Source organism: Lipotes vexillifer, unplaced genomic scaffold, assembly GCF_000442215.2.
Source record: "Lipotes vexillifer unplaced genomic scaffold, Lipotes_vexillifer_v1.1 scaffold22, whole genome shotgun sequence".
Taxonomy (NCBI): domain Eukaryota; kingdom Metazoa; phylum Chordata; class Mammalia; order Artiodactyla; family Lipotidae; genus Lipotes; species Lipotes vexillifer.
In genome coordinates, this window is record NW_006779050.1 from 1643069 (window position 1) to 1659081 (window position 16013).

A 16013-nucleotide genomic window follows, 5' to 3' on the forward strand; every position below is an offset into this window, starting at 1 on the left:
ATTGAGAACTCTAATTCTTAAGGTTTTTAGTTTGTTTATTAATAAGCTATAGATAATTTCACTTAACTTTGGAGTACATTTTTGTTTTCACAGTTGAATATGGACTGTTATGATTCCTTAGAATTTACATATCAAGAGAAATAAAGCCATATTAAATTTCTGGCTGAGGACACTGTGGGTGTTTCAACTTCCTTAACTGTAGTCATTCAAATCATCTTACCACCTCAGCTCCTCTGCTGGCTGTAAGCCTCCTCTCTCTATCACAAAGTACTAGCCTGAAATGTTTTTTTTCTTTCCTTGCAGTTTGGAGTTTGTGATTTCTATCTCCTTCATGTTGTGAAAAGTCTCTTTGCTTATCCATGGTTAACTGATGGATATTGTTACTCGAAGAATTTTCATTAAAACCGACTGTGTATGAGTCTTTTGCCCACATCTACTTTGAAATCCTGATTCTAGTGTTGACCAGAATCCTAGAGCCATGAATCCTCATTTCTTATTAGTAAATATTTTGTTTTTGCCATTTATGTTCTTATTTTTCAAATTATAGTTCATTTTCTTTTTTATTTTTCTTTTTAAAATTTTTTAATTAGTTTAATTTCTTTTTTTTATATTTCCTTTTTTAAATTTTTTTGTTTTTTGTTTTTTTTTACATCTTTATTGGAGTATGATTGCTTTACAGTGGTGTGTTAGTTTCTGCTTTATAACAAAGTGAATCAGTTATACATATACATATAACCCCATATCTCTTCCCTCTTGCGTCTCCATCCCTCCCTCATTGTCAAATCAAGCTTAAAGAGTGGACTTCATCAGAAATATGTGTTGGTGTATATTCTTTTTACAGGAAAAAATGATGGGAGATTTTTTAAAATAATACTTTTTAAAGAATTTGAACTGCAGATATGTCATGAAGTCTCTAATTTTCAAATACTCTTGTATCCTCAGAGCCTAACACGGTGCCTGGCCCTTGCAGGCCCTTGGTGAGGATTTATTCATGCTAAAGCAACAAGTTCTTTTGGTTAAAAATCTACCCCAGTGGGACTTCCCTGGTGGCCCAATGGTTAAGACTCCATGCTTCCACTGCTGGGGGCACAGGTTTGGCCCTGGTGGGGGAACTAAGACCAAAAAAAAAAAAAAAATCTGCCATTTTATTTGGTAATATGTGGATCTGTGTTATCAGTCCTCCTGCATATTAAACCGTCTTGGTGATTTAAAATATGCCAATGCTCAGGCCTCACAGCAGGGCAATTCAGTACCTCATTTTGTATTATTTAAAAGCTTTCCAGGTGATTTTAATGTGTGCTGAGGTTGAGAACCACTTATGCAGGTCAAAGTTTTGGGAAATTTATTTTAACATTTACCTGATTACAGGTTTTCATTTCTCAATCATTTATCTTTGATAACTTAGGCTTCCTATGAGATTTAATATAGGCATTTGCCCAATCTTTTTTAAGCCAAGAGAAAATAGTTTCTCTACCTTCTCCTCCTTCCCGCTTTTATTCAGTACATTTAAAAATTCAGTGTGAGAAAGATTTTGTAGGTTACAGAGTTTTGCTCTCTTAGCTGTTGTTTTACCCCCTGGGTTTATCTGGTCACTGGTATGGAAATTAGCTCTAGAAATGATAGCTGACAAGTACACATGCATAGTTAGTGAGGGCCTCTCTTACAAATGTTATTTGTCATCCAACAAACAGTGGCTTTGGGACTTGAAACATTCAATGAGAGAGCAGAGTTAAAATTTAAAAGCTATTTAAAGTTCAAGGAGTTTTTTCCTTTCAAAGGCAAGGCAAAGTTAAATTAAGGGGTTTAAAATCATAGTTCTGGGTGTGATGTTTTTAAAAAGACTTATTTTTGTAGCTAGTTTAGGGTATAGTTTTGCCTACACTGCCTTCTAATCTCTTTTCTTCTATAATCCTAGCCTGTTTTTATGACTGAAGGATAAGAAGTACCAGAATTAAAGGGCTTTTTGATGTACTTTTGTAGTAAAACATTGTATTCTTTCCATAGTAAGTGAAACAGCCACAAAAATTATGTTCCCACTTGTAAGATAAGTAGATGGATAATTACAGTGGTTTTAAAAAGAACTATCCCACACAAGAATATACACAAGAAAATGCTTATTTAGTGGATAAAAATATGCTAGCAGTAGAGCACAAAATTTTGAGAAAATATTTGTTCTATAGGTATTAGCATTACTGGAAAATCATGAAAAACAGGTCACTTCAAATTATAAACGAGTACCCTTGTACTAAGTTTCTCAGGTACAAAGTGAAGAGAAAAATCGACTATTTTATTAAGGAAAAATCTAGTCAGCCAAACTAGATCACTTAGACTACCCAAATTCATTCCCTATTTGCCCGCAGCCTACTAAAAAAATTGGAAGGAACTGTAAATGACTAATGATAGAGAAACAAATAATTATGGTACTACAACAGATGAATTATTATATAGATATTTATAGATGGATTATTGTATAACTATTAAAATAAGTATGAAGGAAGTCTTACAACATGAAAATGTTTATAATACAATGCTAAGGCAAAAAGTAGAATACTTTATATGTAAAATTATGTGTTTATGGGGATGAGAAATGAAAGAGTTACATGAAAAAAGTAAAAACAGTTTCTTTGGGTGGTAGAAGAGATAGTTTTTTTCCTTTTTTTGTTTTCTGTTATTATTATTATATTGTTTCTACAATAAATACAATAAAAATGATAACCTTTAAATAATTAATATGAAGGATCAATATAAAAATAAATTCTTATCAGATTTATTGGTATCTCAATCTAGCCTTGATTTGCTATTTGTCCCTTCAAATAGACATTGAAAAATTATATGTGTGTTCATGTTGTTGGGACTAGGTGCTTTAAAGAGATGGTCCTTTAATAGGGAATGCTACAATGCTGAAAAAAATTACTGGCACATCACGTTGTGGAAATTACTGGTACGGTGCCAACGCAATAGATTCGGCACATTTGTCTTGAATTTAGACAAATGTTCATTTGTTTAAATTTCCCTTTTATCTAAGAAGGTCATAAAGACAATTTTCAAATTTTTTCCTTCAATAAGTAGTATTTTCAAGTTGTAATGATAAAAACCAAAGTTCCAAGGATGATAAAATAGCAGACTTATGATAAGACGTAACTTGGCTAATCCTGAAGCAGGCTTTGAAGCATAAGAGGACCTTGGCCAGGTACAGAGGAAATGGGCCCAGGTATTCAAGTAATGGCTTGACCCAAAAGATGAAGGCCTGGCCCAGAGTATACAGGGTTCTGAGAGACCCATATAACTTGAACAGAAGGTGTCTGTTGTGATGTAATGGAAAATAAGTTTAGATAGAAGACTGGGGGAGAGAAGGACAGGCTTTGAAAGCCAGGCAGAAAAGAGTTTAGATTGAATGCATTAAATTGGATTGATTGAAATAAGGAGACACTTTAAGCTCCTCAGCCCGGAAATGAGAAAAAGTGAACAGTTGTTTTTTTTTACCAGGATGGGGAGGCATGTTCTTATCCAATTCTGTGGCAGGGGCAAGAAGGAGCATGTTCAGTTTGAAAACAAAACAGCATTTTGTCTCATTGCTTTAAATTGTTTTTAGTTACAAAGTTTGCTTCATTTCAATCTCCAAATAAAATTAAAACAATACATGGCTTTGGTTGTTTATCAAATGCAATCATGTTTTAAAAATTATTGAAAAACACAGAATATAAGCTCATGGATAAGCTACTTTTCACTAGTATAAGTAAAAAATGAGATATAATAGACACTTATAATTTAAAAAAATGACCCACCTCTCCCTGTGGTCAGTCTCACCCCCTATTTCTAGTCCTTTCCCTGTGTCTTGTGATATTTATCTTTATACATGAGAATTACATATTTATGCTGCTATATCTTATTCTATCTATTTTATACATGATCTATTGGCTTTTCACATTGATAAATGAGGATTTATCTCTCATACAATCATGCTGCTTCCTTTCCCTCCAACCTCCCAATATAATTAAATCACAGATTTGGCTAAATTTTATTATGTATTTACATTATTTTGACTGTCTACACATATTTCACTGCTAAATCTAGTAGTGTACCATGATTATGCTTCTTTTCTTTTCCCCTGGAGTCAATAGTTGTATCAGTTATTCATTTGGAAGTCTAAATAAATTTTCTAAATATGGACCAATACTTGTCAGATAATCTGAGTTCCATTTTTAATTTATTTCTAGAAATCTTTGCTCTCCTGCTCCAATCTTGAATGGTTGCTTTCTAGCCGTATTTTATAATTTGTATGTTTGTTTGAGACTTGCATGTCTGACAATGGCTTTGAATTTGTGGAGTATCCTCAGGGGTCACTCAGTTTCTGCACAGAAAGACCCTCAAGTCTTGTGCCTGGCTACAGGTATCTGAGGACCTGGACGGGGAAAGAGGGCTGGTGAAGGGTGCAGGTGTGTTTCTCCCATAAATATATATACTTCCACTTAATCCACCTATTTTCGGCCCCTCAGCTCCCCATGAGCTTTTCTGAAACTTTTCTCTCCTTAAGCTCAGAACCTTTTTGATTCACGTTCTACAAGGAATCAATCTCATGTCTGAGGATTTTTAAGAGGAAGTCACCAGGCTTTTTGAGGTCTAACTGCCTCTTGTGCAGACTTTCAAACGATTCTCTGAATTCCAGATCTGTGCCTCATACTTCCTTTCTGTAAAACCAAGTTCCTGAGCCTTTGCAGCTTGGTTCTTTCTCCTTGTTCTGAAGAAATTATGTTCAGTTTCTTCTATTCTCCCAATTCATCAGCTTTCCATCCTCCAATACCTGTTGCTATCTCCTATCCCCTTGGTGTCTTATCCCCTGTTTTTTTAGTCTTTTAGGCCTATATATTTAAAATATTATGATTGTCATTTTAATAGGCATTCAGGAGAGAATGGGAGTGATACATCCATTCAATTTACCATATGGAATCCCTATTTCTATTTAAAATCCTGTGGTGGTAGTATAGTATTTTATTTCATTCATTGTGAAATTTATTTTTCAAACATAGTTTTGGCAGAAGTATGTCATGAACTGAGTCATCCTACTCTTTTTTTTAAAACACGGGAAATAAAATAAGTGTAGCATTATCATTCTTTGGGCTGCCTTTGAAAATTTGATTTTTAGTTGGTCACAAGTAACTTTTTATCTTTCTCTTCAAAATCTTTTCATTTCACTGGTGCCTCCTGGTTAGTTTGTTATATTGACTCAAATACAACATTCCTAAGTCTCTGCAAGTATTCCTCCACATATTCTTCCATTCCTCTAAAATTGCATTTCTCAGGAAATTTACATTAGTTATTATAACTTCTCTATGTAATTGTATTTCTGGAGAATACAGTGGCTGATGCAAAACTGTCAAAGTCAGAACAAGACAATGATTGGGTTACCAATTCTTATACACATTAACTCCAAAATTTTATAATGAATTTCTTTTAAAATCCCTAATTTAGGGGCTTCCCTGGCTGCACAGTGGTTGCGAGTCCGCCTGCCGATGCAGGGGACACGGGTTCGTGCCCCGGTCCGGGAAGATCCCACATGCCATGGAGCGGCTGGGCCCATGAGCCATGGCCTCTGGGCCTGCGCGTCCGGAGCCTGTCCTCCGCAACGGGAGAGGCCACAACAGTGAGAGGCCCGCGTACCGCAAAAAAAAAAAAATCCCTAATTTAATACCACATATACCTGCCTTCATCTCTGGAATTGTCTGTGCATTTAGTGCAGGAAGCAAGGAAAGAATAAATAATGGATAATAATGTGTTAATGAATATATACCATATTGATATAAAATAAGGTGATAATAGTTGATATATAGTATAGATAATTAATATTTAAGAAATAAACACTGAAGTAAGAAACCAAAAGCATTTCCCATACACCAACAGCTAATATAGTGGTTCTTTGGCAGTATTTCTAGTACTTTAGGGTGACAGACTGTCTCTGTATCCTATCTGTATTGAAAAACATTTGGGGTTTGAGATGCCAGAAAACTGATATTATTTATTTTCTTCACTGAATTAAGTGTTAGTAATGTATAAGCATCATCAAACTTGCTCTACTGTTTATACTTTCTGAGTTTAATTTCATGCACGATAGGCTGAAATTAGCTGTGTGTATATACTCAGAAAGCAATTAATACTGAAAAATAAAAATTTCAATCAATCACAGACTGGCTAATACTAGATCCTCAATTATAACCCTTACAGCAGAGCTATCTTTGAAGGAAGTGGCAGCTCAATACATATTTGCTTGCTTTTTTGGGTTTTTTTTTTTTGGTTGCAATTTGTTAAGGACTTTCATATATAAAATGTTGGTAAACTGTGAGGGAATTTGTGCAACCTAGATGTACATATATCATGATAGAATTATTTTTTATTTGATACATAAAAGGTAGGAATGGATGTCCTTATTCTGGGCTGGAAAATCATTATTCTGCTAGGTGTGCTTCATACAGTCTCCAGTTAACCTAGTAAATTATCAGCTCACTCTTTATCTTCCACTTCTTCTAAATTGTGTCTCTTTTTCCAAAATTTTAGATGAGAGAAATTGCCTAGGTAAGATGCTCTGACCTGTCATATCTGCCTCACTCTCTGCAGCCTTTCTGCTTTGTTGACCTTCCTTTAGACCTTCCAGCATAAATATCTGTTTTTTTCCAAGTCTTACTTCCTGACCATGGGGTGCAGCTTGGGAAAAATACACAAAGCTCATTGGCTCTACAACTACTTAATGATTTCCAACATTAGCTCAGTTTTATTCCCTAGATAACCTGCTTACCAACTGACCCCCAAGACTATTCCAAACTTCTATCACTTTTCTCAAGCCCACTGCTGTAGGTATACTCCCTTTATCTCTGCTCTGTCAGAGAAAATAACAACAGCAGCTGCCACTTAGTGAGCACTTATTGCCAAGTGCCTTACAACAAAACTACACAGTAGATCTTCTATTCTTTTTTTGTAGGTGAGGACAACCTCAGAGAGGAAAAGAAACATACTTAAGGGCACAGAGCTCATAAGCACACACAGCTCATCATAGCCTCTGACTCATGCCTTATTATCTTTTCCTTTGTTTTTCCCTTTATTATCTTTTAAAGTAGAATATTTTACACGTACAAAAATACATAATGTATATATAATTGTTAAAGTTAAATAATAAAATAAATGTCCACAATCTCATCATCTAATTTAGGAACTAGAACACAATCAGTACCATTGCATCTACCTATGTTTCCCTCTCCCACCCTCGGGCCTCTCCCATCACTCCCAGAGGCTCCCACTGTTTTCAGTTTTGTATTCATTATTCCCTGGCTATTTTTAAACTTTCTATTTCAAAATAATTTAAAACACAGAAAAGTTTAAAGACTATTACAGGGTGGTCACGGGCGCACAGAGGCCCGGTCGCGGGCTGCTAGGCCATGCCGAGCGGACTGTGCGGCCGGCTCGCCTCAGAGCTGCGGGGGACACGCGCACAGCCGCCCGCGGTAGCCCAGAGGTGTGTGCACGCGTCAGTGTCGCGGCCGTCCCCAGACCAGAGCGAGAGGACAAGGGAGCCGCCCTGCGCCTTCGACCCAGCGCTGCTGGAGTTCCTGGTGTGCCCATTCTCCAAGAAGCCGCTCCGATATGAAGCATCGCCAAATGAATTAATTAACGAAAAGTTAGGAATAGCCTATCCAATTATTGATGGGATTCTTAATATGATACCACAGGCAGCTAGGATGACACATCAAAATAAGAAGAAGAAATGGAGCAGCATTAGCTCATACTTGAAAACGACAACACACACAACTAAAATTTCTAAATACCACCCACCTTTTAAAAAGTCAGAGTGGGGCTTCCCTGGTGGTGCAGTGGTTGAGAGTCCGCCTGCCGATGCAGCGAACACGGGTTCGTGCTCCAGTCCAGGAACATCCCAAGTGCCGCAGAGCAGCTGGGCCCGTGAGCCATGGCCGCTGAGCCTGCGTGTCCGGAGTCTGTGCTCCGCAACGGGAGAGGCCGCAGCGGTGAGAGGCCCGCGTACCGGAAAAAAAAAAAGCAAGCAAGGGCTTCTCTGGTGGCGCAGTGGTTGAGAGTCCGCCTGCTGGTGCAGGGCACACGGGTTCGTGCCCCGGTCCGGGAGGATCCCACGTGCCGCGGAGCGGCTGGGCCCGTGAGCCAGGGCCGCTGGGCCTGCGCGTCCGGAGCCTGTGCTCCGCAACGGGAGAGGCCGCAACAGTGAGAGGCCCGCGTACCGCAAAAAAAATAAAAGTCAGAGTGGCGGGTAATACGTGGAGAAGAATGTTTCTGTCTCTTCCTACGTTTACTGTCCTTATTCCATTGGTCTCGTTAGCAGGGCTGTTATACTCGGCCTCTGTGGAAGAAAACTTCCCACAGGGCTGCACTAGCGTAACCAGCCTGTGTTTTTACAGTCGGCTCTTGCCGATTACCATACCCGTTTATGTGTTCTTCCACCTTTGGAGTTGGATGGGTATTAAACTCTTCAGGCATAATTAATACAACCAGAGCCACGATGGTATATCCTAATGATATGCTTGAGTGTCTGTCTCTGAAAGCTCGACTACATGGAAATACTGGACACCCACTTAATTTGCAAGAAAGATGCTTTGCCTAGCTTCTGTCAGAGGTTTAGGACTATGGGAGGCTTAAGCTGCAGAGGCTTCTTTATTGTACTTTGGTTCTGCCCTTGTTTTTTGAAGGTTCTCATTTATACCTGGGGTATCAGGAGAAACATTTCAACAAAGTGTCTTGTTGGAAATTAATAGCCCCAGCCATCATCTGATGACTTTATTTCTTATCCCATTCATAATTAAAAGTTACTAATTTTAAATCTTATATGTTTATTTTACATTCAGAGTCTGGTAAAGTCACATGTTAAGGATGACTGAGATAATTCTAGAGGAGCTCTGTTGGAGTAGTTGTAAAGGAATGCACTTGAACTAATGTGGTATAAAACTGTAATAAAATGGAAACTTCATGTATTTGCCAAAAAAAAAAAAGACTATTACAAAAAATTTCTGTATACCGTTCACTGAATTCAACAATTGTTATTATTTTACCACATTTGTTTTCTTGTTTTGTGTCTCTATGCATATGGTTGTTGTTGTTATTTATGAACCATTTGAGAATAAGTTGTAGATATTACACCTCTTTGCCTTGGGTGTATGTTTTCTAAAACCAAGAACATTCAATTATCAAAATCAGAAAATTAACACTGATGCATTACTATATTTAACCTATAGCCCATTTTCAAATTTCACCAGTTATCCTAATAAATATCTTTTGTAGCCATTCTATTCCACCCCGCAAGCCCATGTCCCAGTTATAGGATCTAGTCCAGGATCACACATTACATTTAGTTCTTCAGTCAATCTTTGTATTTCTTGACCTTGACATATTTGAACAGTTCAGGTCAATTATTTTGTAGAATGTCTGTCAATGTGGGTTTTCTTCATGATTTTCTTCACGGAATGTTTTTTCAGTTAGACTTAGGTGATGACCTTTTGGCAGTAATACTGGTTGTGTCCTTTTCAATGCAACACAGAAAGCACATGGTGTCAGTGTTCTCCATTTTTGGTAATGTCAACTTTGTCTACTTGGTTACGGTGATCTCTTCCAGGTTTATCCTCTCTAAAAGCACTATCTTCCCCTTTGTAATTAATAATAAGTAATTTGTGGAGAGATACTTTGAGACTATGTAGCTATCTTCATCAGATTTCAACCCAATAGTTTTGACATTCATTGACAATTTTGTCTGAATCAATTACTGCTATACTAGTGCTAAATGGTGATTTTCTACCTTATTCCTTCTACATGAGATTCTCCTATAAGGGAGAAGTTTTCCTTCTTCCTTATTTATTTATTTATTATCAGAAGAAACTCATCTATTTATTTAATCTCAGTATAAGCATTCCTCACTTTGCCCTCTGTCATATGACAAGTTTTCATATGTTCTCGGGTCTTTCTTGGCTTTCTCTTTTGTTCAATGATCATTTGGCCTTCGCTGTGCCAAAACAACACTATCTCAATGATTATGCCTTCATCATTAGTTTCAGTGTCTGGTTGACCCAGTGTTCTCCTTCAATAAAAATTGAAAAGTGCCTTGGGTATTCTTCCTTTTCCATGTAAACATCAGAATCAACTGTCATGTTTCACAAAACCTCTGTTGATATTTTAATTAGGATTACATTAACTCTGCACGTCAATTTGGGGAGAACAACTTTCTTTTAAAAGAAATTGAGCCTTCCTTTCCATGAACACAGCATATTTCTCCATTTATTTAGGTCTTCTGAGTGTCTTTTGATAACATTTTATATTTTTTTCTGTATTGGCTTTATATATCTTTTATTAGATTTCATTTTAGATATCTATTTTTAAGCTATTTAAATGTAATCTCTTTCTAAATTATGTTTTCTATGTGCATGTTGTTACAGAATCGTTTTCTGAATACTTGTTAAATTTTATATAAATGCAACTGAATTTTGCATATTGATCTTATGGTAAATTCTTATTACTTCTAATAAGCAGTCTTTTAGATTTTTTTACATAGGCTATCACATCCTTTTTGAAAAAATGCAGTCCTTTGTCTTCCTTTCCAATCTTTTTGTCTTTGATTTCTTTTTTGTCTTTCAGCATGAGATTAATAAAATGGGCAGGGGACCGTGCACAATGCTGGGTTGTTGCTTCATTACCCAGAATCCATCAGGGTTCCCACTACAGTTTGGAACCATCTAGTGGTGATCGTCCACTCCAGTTTACATATTGATGGGAAGGATTAAGGGTCTGCAGCTGACTGGACTTCAAGAAAGCACCAGTGATTCCAGGAAATGCTGGCCAGTTGGCAATAGTTTTGTTGGCCCAGTTTGGGAATACTGAGTTGGTAGATCACTGCGCTAGCAGGATTCAAACTTCACCTCCCCTCTGGCTTTTGTGTTATTTTCCTGCCAGGCTCCTCCCTTCACCCCCTGTCATATTCCCTTCCCCACCCTCAGAATAAGAACTTTATTCTCCTTCCTTCCTACCACCTGTGGCATTCGGTGGTGGGTAGGAGCAAACCCTTCATTCTATGATCTCAGAATTCATGACATCCTGGGTGTATTTTCATAGGATTTTACTGTATTTATTTGTGTGTTTTCCCCTCTCCTTCCATTATGGTAAACTTCAAAAGGTTGAGGATTTTTATATTTCATTCTAGCCGTATGTATGCTAGAAGAGTTCCTAGCATGCAGGAACCCAAGAACATTTATTAAATAAAATGAGCAAATGGACACTGAAATTTTCCATTACATGGTTAATTTCTTCCTATAATTATATCAATTATTGCTTTAAATTTTTAAGGTTTTTTTTAATCAGATGCATACAAAATTAAAATTGTTGCAGCATCTTGAAGAACTCAGTCTCTCTTAATAATGTTTTTAGTGTTTTGTTTTTTATATTTTGGTCATGAAACCTGTTTCAAGGCAGTGCGCTCAGAGGTCCCGCGGATCTGTCTCTTGCTTCAACAGTGTTTGGACGGAACAGACCCAGGGAGGCCTCTTCCTCCAAGCCTCTGACTACCCTCCATCTTTTTTCCAGTGGCAACTTTCAGAACCAGCCCCTCAGTTATCCTCGGCCTCTGGGACCAGTCAGCACTGTTTTTTGAACTTAACTCCTTACTACCCATTCAACCAGATTCCTCAGAATTATTCCATCGAGGTGGAAGCCGCCTTCACCCACTCGGTCACCTTGCATGGGCCGGCCTCCTACACCTACCTCTCTCTGGCCTTCTATTTCCACCACAGCTCTGGAGAGCTTGGGTCACGTTTTCTGCAAATTGGCTGAGAAGAAGCAGGAGGGCGCCAAGCCTCCCTTGAAAATGAAAAACCAGCGCAGCGGCTGTGCCCTCTTCCAGGACGGGCAGAAGCCATCTCAAGGTGAGTGGAATAAGACCCAGGACACTATGGAAGCTGCTATTCTCATGGAGAAGAAGCTGAACCAGGCCCTTTTAGATCTGCTTTTGCTCTGGGCTCTGCCTGCGCAGACCCTCAGCTCTGTGACTTCCTGGAGAGCCACCTCCTAGATGAGGAGGTGAAACTCATCAAGAAGATGGGCAACCGCCTGACTAACTTCCGATGGCTCTCTGGTCCCCAGGCTGGGCTGTGCGAGTATCTCTTCCAAAGGCTCACCGTCAAGCATGACTAAGAAGGAGCCTCTGGAGCCCAGCGGCCTTTGAGGAGCCCTCTGGTGCCAGGGCTTCTGCCCGAAGCCTCTCTCTGCAGCCACTAGGCAGTCTTTTAACCACCCTGGAGCCCTCCCCCAAGCCTTGGACCAAATGGAAACAGTAAAGCTTTTTGCAGCAACAAAACAAAACAAAAAACTCCCCCCCAAAACAAAACCCACCCCCCACCCCCATTTCAATACTAACATGACAACAAGCTTTCTTTTGGTTACTATCTGCCAAATATGTCTTTTCACTTACTTTTACTTTCAACCTTTTTACGTCCTTATGTTTTTTTTTTAATTTTTATTTATTTTTTATTTTTGGCTGCATTGGGTCCTTGTTGCTGTGTGCAGCCGTTCTCTAGTTGCGGCGAGCGGAGGCTACTCTTTGTTGCGGTGCGCGGGCTTCTCATTGCGGTGGCTTCTCTTGTTGTGGAGCACGGGCTCTAGGCGCACAGGCTTTGGTAGTTGTGGCACGAGGGCTCAGTAGTTGTGGCACACGGGCTTAGTTGCTCCGCGGCATGTGAGATCTTCCCCGACCAGGGCTCGAACCCATGTCCCCTGCCTTGGCAGGCGGATTCTTAACCACTGTGTCACCAGGGAAGCCCCTGTCCTTATGTTTTATGTCCCTCTCTATTAAACAGTATTTAGCTGGATTTTTAAAAATATAATTGTACAATCAGTCATTTAACTGGTGAGTTATTTTCTTTAACCTAGTATACCCAAAGTATTAGTTCAACCATGTACTCTTTGAAGAACTTTACTTTCATTAACTCATTTAACTCTCATTTTACTGATTAACCTTGTTTTACGGATTAGGAAACTGCAGCAGAGAGAGGTCAAAAAATTTGGCCAAGGTCACATAGCTAGGTAGATTTCTGAGCTGGGATTTGAGCTTGAGTTGTTAACTATACTATAAAGGAGGGATAAAACCAAAACGTTGTTTTTGGCAAAAGAAAATTTTATTTTTGCTTTTTTTTAAAATAAATTTATTTATTTTGTTTATTTTTATTTTTGGCTGCATGGGTCTTCATTGCTGCGTGGGGGCTTTCTCCAGTTGTGGTGAGCGGGGGCTACTCTTCACTGCGGTCCACAGGCTTCTCATTGCCTTGGCTTCTCTTGTTACGGAGCACAGGTTCTAGGCGTGTGGGCCTCAGTTGTTGTGGCACATAGGCTCAGTAGTTGTGGCGCATGGGCTTAGCTGCTCCGCAGCATGTGGGATCTTCCCAGACCAGGGCTCAAACCCATGTCCCCTGCACTGGCAGGTAGATTCCTAACGACTGCACCACCAGGGAAGCCCTTGTTTTTTTTTGTTTTTTTTTGTTTTTTTTGCGGTATGCGGGCCTCTCACTGTTGTGGCCTCTCCCGTTGCGGAACACAGGCTCCAGATGCACAGGCTCAGCGGCCATGGCTCACAGGCCTAGCCGCTCCACAGCATGTGGGATCTTCCCGGACTGGGGCACGAACCCGTGTCCCCTGCATCGGCAGGCAGACTCTCAACCACTGCGCCACCAGGGAAGCCCTCCCTTGCTTTTTTTAATGCTAGTGATTTTCACGTTTTTTCATGTAGTACTTGGCTTTCTGCATTTCTTCTCTAGTCTATTTTTCATATTCTTTGTCTATTTTTATCTTGGAGTCATAAATAATCTTTTGTATTAAAAGCTCCTTGCCTTAACCACAATAACATGTATTTTTATTTAATAAAATTTTCATTTTACCAGATATAATTTCCTAGTTAACACTTTAATTTCCTAAGGAAATTTAGGAGAGTTATACAATTCCCTTTTCAAAGAAAACATACCTCTGCTCTCCTTCATCCTCACTATTAGGAAATTCTCAGCTATTATTATACAGTTCCTGAGCTCAAATTTCCATAAGGATAACATGGAGAAAGAAAAAAAAAGCGTGTATTCTTCTGTTATGTATATTACATAAAATATCATTTCTGGATGGCTATAAAATTAAATAAAAAATATATTAGATATAACAAAGAACTAAATCTATTTAATATGCCATAAGCATCATATGGTATAATGAATAAATGGACACAACTATTATTTGCGTTATTTTAAGGAATAAAACAAAATTTAAAATATATTTAAAGGTAGAGATTAATGATCATGCAAGATATAAAAAGGAATACTTTATTTTCAAGAATGAGCCACTATAGAGATAATTTATAGAGAGATCCAAAGTTTTATTTGATTTTTACAACAAACAAACAGAAGTTTAAGAAATTAAAGAATCATGCAGTCCCATTTTGAGGCTCTCAACATTTGTCCTGGTCAGAAACTGTTTCCTGGGAAAACAGCACAGTTTAGGAAGGTTGCCATCTAGTGTTCACTTTTAGAATTGGTCCCACAAAATTAGTGTAACCTGAACAGATTATTTCAAAATGTAGTTAGAGGAAAACATAGGAAAAACACTCTTTGACATAAACCACAGCAAGATCTTCTTTGATCCACCTTCTAGAGTAACAGAAATAAAAACAAAAATAAGCAAATGGGACCTAATTAAACTTAAGAGCTTTTGCACAGCAAAGGAAGCCATAAACAAGACAAAAAGACAACCCTCAGAATGGGAGAAAATATTTGCAAATGAAACAACAGAAAAAGGATTAATCTCCAAAATATACAAACAGCTCATGGAGCTCAATATCAAAAAAACAATCCAGTTAAAAAATGGGCAGAAGACCTAAATAGACGTTTCACCAAGGAAGACCTACAGATGGCCAAGAGGCACATGAAAAGATGCTCAACATCACTAATTATTAGAGAAATGCAAATCAAAACTGCAATGAGGTATCACCTCACACCAGTCAGAATGGCCATTATCAAAAAAGCTAGAAACAATAAATGCTGGAAAGGGTGTGGTGAAAAGGGAACCCTCCTACACTGTTGCTGGGAATGTAAATTGATACAGCCACTATGGAAAACAGTATGGAGGTTCCTTAAAAAAACTAAAAGTAGAACTACCATATGACCCAGCAATCCCACTACTGGGCATATACCCTGAGAAAACCATAATTCAAAAAGAGTCATGTACCACAATGTTCACTGCAGCACTATTTACAATAGCCAGGACATGGAAGCAACCTAAGTGTTCACCAGCAGATGAATGGATAAAGAAGATGTGGCTCATGTATACAATGGAATATTAGCCATAAAAAGACACAAAATTGAGTTATTTGTAGTGAGGTGCATGGACCTAGAGTCTGTCATACAGAGTGAAGTTAAGTCAAAAAGAGAAAAACAAATACTGTATGCTAACGCATATATAAGGAATCTAAAAAAAGAAAAATGGTACTGATGAAACTAGTTGCAGGACAGGAATAAAGAGGTAGACACAGAGAATGGACTTGATGACCTGGGGTGGGAGGGCGAAGCTGGGGCAAAGTGAGAGTGGCATTGACATAGATGCACTACTGAATGTAAAATAGTTGGCTGGTGGGAAACAGCAGCATAGCAGATAGGGAGGATGGGAGGGAGGCTCAAGAAGGAGGGGATATGGGGACATGTGTATGCATATGGCTGATTCACTTTGTTGTGCAACAGAAACTAACACGGTATTGTGAAGCAGTTATACTCCAATAAAGAACTATTTTTTAAAAAATGTAGTTAACATCTTGACTCTTTGAAATTCGAGCCAGAGGTCAAGAAAGAGTTTCCTGAGGTAACTGAGAATTTTTTAAATTAAGGAAAGAAAGGAGGAGGTTACTAAAGATGTGTGTACATACGTGTGAGGACCGCAATGAATGAGGATATACAATGGAAAGAGAAAAAAGCAAATGCCCAGGACTCTTTAGGGAGAAT

The 16013-nt window shown here is 38.4% G+C and overlaps 3 pseudogenes; all 3 read left to right on the forward strand.

The window, feature by feature from the left end:
- The first annotated feature begins 7424 nt into the window (after nt 1-7424).
- On the forward strand, nt 7425-7748 carry LOC103075712 (protein preY, mitochondrial pseudogene; annotated as a pseudogene).
- Nucleotides 7749-8283: 535 nt separating this feature from the next.
- On the forward strand, nt 8284-8499 carry LOC103070538 (phosphatidylinositol N-acetylglucosaminyltransferase subunit Y pseudogene; annotated as a pseudogene).
- Nucleotides 8500-11445: 2946 nt separating this feature from the next.
- Nucleotides 11446-12183, forward strand: LOC103075986 (ferritin light chain pseudogene; annotated as a pseudogene).
- Nucleotides 12184-16013: the final 3830 nt, after the last annotated feature.